The 5,331-nt window shown below is 37.5% G+C and overlaps 1 protein-coding gene across 11 annotated transcripts in view; it reads left to right on the forward strand.

Moving 5' to 3' along the window:
* LOC109955793 (interleukin-1 receptor accessory protein-like 1) overlaps positions 1 to 5,331 on the forward strand; it is a 263,673-nt gene that overhangs the window by 123,835 nt on the left and 134,507 nt on the right. The gene's annotated exons all lie outside the window — the stretch shown is intronic.

The following is a 5,331-nucleotide window of genomic DNA, read 5'->3' on the forward strand; positions in this document are numbered from 1 at the left end:
AGTGCCAGTAAAATGTAGCAGGAATTCTATGACATAGCATTAGTTTAGTTTTATTGTGGTGCTCCTTAGAGTAGAAATGTATCACAGTTGTGTTTTTCATGCATGTTTACTAGCATCTTGGTCTCATCTGTGTTGTATCATTTCAACAGCCAATTACACACAAGATTTATTTTTTTAAATGTTTTTGATAACCCTGCTGCTTTTTGAATACCTGCCGAACTCTATATACTGTATGTGACATGAAAAAAAGTCTACAAAGATAAACTAGTTTCTAGGAAGTGTACACAGTTTTATTTATATTAACTTCAGAAAAACTGCTTCTGTTGATGAGTGGAAAATGCCTTATGTCAGATTTCCAGTATGATCCCTTTTAAGAGTGGGGGTTAAAGGCTAAAAACCATTATAAAGCCTGTCAGTGTGAGACTTTGTATAATAGTATCTATATCTATTGTATATTTTATAATTAGGTTTGAAATTCAAAAGATCTTTTTTGTAAAAGTCTTCTTTCACATAACCTTGATTTTAACATGTACCATATTTTCATTTAAATCTTAGGTGATGTTTAATTATATATTTTTAATATGAAAAAATAATGTATGCAGCCAATTATCTTTGGCATCAGAGCCTTATTTTTTGTGTAAATCACATTCTTGCTTTGGATTTGGTTAGAAAAACAATGATAAACTTATTTTAAATGAGAGCCCATGCTTTTTACACAGTTGGCCAAATGAGACAAACGTGAGACAAAGATCAAGGCAGGACTGTCTTTTTTTAATGGCATCTATTAAATCAGAGTAACGTTTAAATGTTTGTTCTGCAATCATCTGGCAAAACATGACAGCAGACTGTTAGTAGTAATTGTTTTTCCAGCTGACAAACAGAATTGTTGGGTCTCTGGGCACACTCAGGGACAGCAACTGAGGCATTCACCCTTTTTATTTACAGCCATGTGTAGCACAGCCACAAACGCTCCTTATGCTTGATGGTTGACGAAGTGCTACTGGAGTTGTTATTATCACTGAGCAGATTGGCCAATTCCCTCAACAATTGTGATCCAGCAGAATGGAAATCTTGTGAGCAGAGAAATGTTAATAGAGTTCAGTTAGGCTTTGTACCATGCTTGTTTCCTGCCAACAGATTATGCAGAGTCCCCACTCTCACTTACTAAAGTGAACGATAACCCTCTGTTAGAAATCTGAAATGGGCAATTTGAGGATAGGTGGAGGATAACAGATAATTGGCACTGTCAAGCTCATGTGGTGGCATTAGAGATAAATACAGCTGGGCTGGGCTTCACCCCTAAAAGGAAGTTAATTTAAACACTTTTGTTGCTTTTATTTTTTAGATAAACTGGGGATACTTTCAAAGCCTAGTACATTAATTTAATGCCTTTAGGGTGGCTTAAAAAGCATCTTTTGATTTCACTTTTGAAGACACACCTTGTTTATTTACAGTAATAAGCCATCATTTCACTTTTTATTTATTTTTTCTTCTTGTCAGATGGATACTAATATGAATATGATAAAAAAAATGTCCAAAGATTATAATATCCACCTTTATGCTTTACTAAATCAGCTGTGCAGACCCATTTGTTCCATCTTGCATGAATTAATCTACTGTACTGTACTAGAAAATGTCTAGCATTGGGACAAAATCAAAATACCTCATTTGAAGATGTTTCCTCTATCAATTATTTTCTTCAGTAAGAGTGAAAATGTTCAGCTGTAAAAACTGAGTGGGCTAAGTGTTTATTTACGGTGTTAATGAGAAAGGCAGTGACAGAGCCAGGTGGTCCGATATTTGGCAACATTTGCTGTATATTTTTTTCTGGTACCAAATCCAGTCTGTGCAGCTAAACAGAAAGCACCTGAGAGGAAATCTGCCTTCTTTTCTGGCTGTGTGTCCACTTTTTGTCTTGGGTGTTCGATTGTCCATCATTGCTCAGTCATATCGTTGCAAGCAATGTGAGAGAACTGTTTGTGCTTGTGTAAGGCCGTGCTAATTTTTCACCACTGCGTGTGCCACAGGATGCCAATGTGTAAGACACTGTATCCTGGACTGATCCTGGAGTACCCTACTTATGTTTTAGAGACTTCTTTTATGCATGCTATTTGTGTGCATATGCAGGGCACTACACGCAAGAGACTTATCACAATGACAAACTGTTACTTCAGACACACTTTTGCCAAACTAATCTTGTCTGTGCTGGAGCCACTGCCTGCTTATTTGACCTTTTACACTCTCCTCTTTTTATTAGCTGTCAGAGTAAAACACTTCAGAGTCTCAATTAGAAGTCAAACCATTTTGTCTTACCTGAAGACTTGAAGTTATCATCATCCACAAACTAATTAGCAAGTTCTTGATAAGCAAGGGCAGACCCTTTGTTGCCATAGAAACAGTTAGACTTAATCACAATGAAAGGATTGTGCTTTCGAGTAGCTTGCAGAGCACACATCGCTTCACCAGCATTTGTATTTGCTTCTAGTTTGTAGTTAATCACTCTTTGGACATTTTTACACAGTTTTTGTTCATTATCTTACTCCTGGGAAGACCCATTTAATTGAGGAACTCAAAAAGAGGTCAAGAGGGTCATATCAGTGTTGCTTCCGAATGCTGTTTTCAGTCTAATGAAATTAAGATTAAATTGGATGAAGTCTGACCAGGAAAGGTGCTGCTAGCTGTGGGTAAAATCAGCTGTCAAATCTGCCTAACAGTGACAGCCTAATTTAAAGGAATTTTAAGGAGAAAACTTCCCTCAAATACTCTAAAGCTCCATATGGATGTCTGGGTTTTTTTTAATGAATTCTGGGCCACATTTGAACATTTTAACTGTTAAACCAGTTTTTCTTTAACCTGCTTCATCTGCTGAACTGATTTGCTTGGCCCTAAATGTGCTGTTTTTAATTTGCACATAAACCACAGTAAAACTTGAGTTTACAGGGGCCTTGGAGCTTTAGGGCCATTTTGGTAATCCTGACTCAAAACAAGCTGATTGAAGACTGGACTGAGGGCAAGTACGGTGGACATTTTTCACTATATTCTGACCATTTGTTCTCTTTATATAAATTGATTAATCTAAAAATACATGAAAAGATGAATCAATAATAAAACAATAGCTGTTGTTGTAGTATTAACAATAGTTGTAGGTCTAAGCTTAATGTTACCAGCTGCAGCTGGATGTAGAAAAAGAAATAGCAGTAGGAGCAATAGAGGGAAATTAATAACTCATCTGGAAAGTCACTGGTCTTTATTCAATATATTTATCTTTTTATCACATTGCATTCTGGTATACTGAGGTACTAGTAGTGGAGAAATGATCCTTGCCTCTTCGGTGATGATTCTCTTCCCTACTGTGCTTGACCTTTGAACTTTGCTCTAAATGGAGTGACACCAACATCTGTTACTGCAACCTTATGTTAACTGACGACTGCCTTGAAAATATCTCAGTATGACATTATGTCATTCTCATTTTTCACTGTTCAAGTGATTTGGAGTACTCTTAAAAAGCTCTTCATCTTTTCAGTAGCACTAAAGTACCCAGCAGTGCAGTTGCTGCTATTCTCAGCATGACCCTTACAGCACCAAACAGTACATTATGATAACATAAATCATCATGGTCAAATCAGTTCTCCAACAACACCACTCCCCTGTCTACCACAACGACTGCCATGCTGGCAGTACCTTGCTGATTGGTGGCCGATTTGTTTCTTTGCTAAATAAAATATTTATTGAGGCTCAGTTAGTGAAGCCTGTTGAGTCTATGGCAGCTGTGTTTGCCAGCTGTTTGTAAAGAAAGAGCGATACAGTGAGGTGATGGAAAAATATAATGTTGGGAACAGGAAGGGAAAAACTGAAACGGGAAGGTGAAGCCATCAAGAGACCCTGTTTTTTGCTCAGTGTGGACTTGCTTTTTCTCAAATATTAGACAAGTGGTTTGTTAGTGCCTCAAAAGAGCAGAGGTTTTTTCTGCAAGCTCAGTAGCTTTTATCTTATAAGATGACAAGCAATACCGTACAATTTTCTGTGTTAATATAGATATCTAGGAACCAGTATTCTCTCAAAAGAAAGTGAATCTAAGTATAGACTTGCATTATCCCTGCAGTCTGTATCACAAACCTAGTTTAGCTTAACTGGTAAATCAGTCTGAGCACAAGGTCCGTTTAGAAGCTGTTTTCACTCATGTCACATTATCTTTGTCCAGTTGTCATGGAATTGTAGATGTTGAATTTTCTGAGCACACTGAGCACATTGTTGGACGAATGTTGACTGAACAACAAGGATGGGCACCGACAGTATTTAAGCTGTATTTGCACTGAAGAATCACTGTCAAATCTTGTAAACCTTTGACCATGTTTGATTTCTGTAGGATTGAAATGAATTTTTCATGTGCCGTGTACAGACATTGATCCAATTCCCTGAAGTAAACACACTACAGAGCAGGCTGGCCATGCAGCATAGGTTACCAATTTACTCAAGTAAAGCACAAGCCAGTTTTGTGATACCAGAAAACCTGAGCTAAGCACAAATTAGCTGGCTAACCTACTAATCTTCACAATACAAATCAAAGCTCATCTGAAACATATTTTCTCCCCAGTTCTGGGTGAATCCCCCTATTAACACCACCCAAATACATTGCTTGCATAATACATAGGTGTATGATAACTGTATCCATCTTTTTATACAGTCTCACTATGTGTGAAAATGTTAATCAGTAACTCAGGAGTTAGTATTGTCTGTGTGAGTTTTCATCAGTGTGTGAGAAATTGGCAAGGATGAAGTGCCAGTTTAATATTTGGTGTTTCACATGAATCTGACATACAACCAAAGCTGGAAAATAAGACTGAAAATCTAAACCATCATCTTGCCTGCTGTATATGAATATTTGGCTTTATTAGATGTCTCAACAATCCCTGTTGCTCAGCCTTGGCATGTGCAGCAGCACAGCTACTTTGCCCATTTATATGACTGAAATTTGGACATACAGCACCTTCTCATGTTCTCAGGTCAAATGTAGATGAGTGTCATCACTGCCATTTAAGCAGATGTTGATGGTGGCTTATGTACAGTTTATTGGCAGTAAAATGTACGAGATGGTGACAAATAGTAATGTTTGTAGGTGAAGGCAGGGGCAGACAAGGATCAATGATGGAATGCAATAATTGATATTTTGTGATTTCAGTTTAACAGTGAATGGCTTTTGTGGTAATGAAGCACTTCACCAACATATTAACACAGAATACCTGCTTGTTTTCTAGCATTTTTATACCTCCTTGCCAGCGATAGCCACAGCTGGAGGCGTGAGGTTTTTGGGTTGTTCCTCTGGCCCATTCT

The sequence above is a fragment of the Monopterus albus genome, unplaced genomic scaffold (assembly GCF_001952655.1).
Source record: "Monopterus albus unplaced genomic scaffold, M_albus_1.0 scaffold16.1, whole genome shotgun sequence".
Taxonomy (NCBI): Eukaryota; Metazoa; Chordata; class Actinopteri; order Synbranchiformes; family Synbranchidae; genus Monopterus; species Monopterus albus.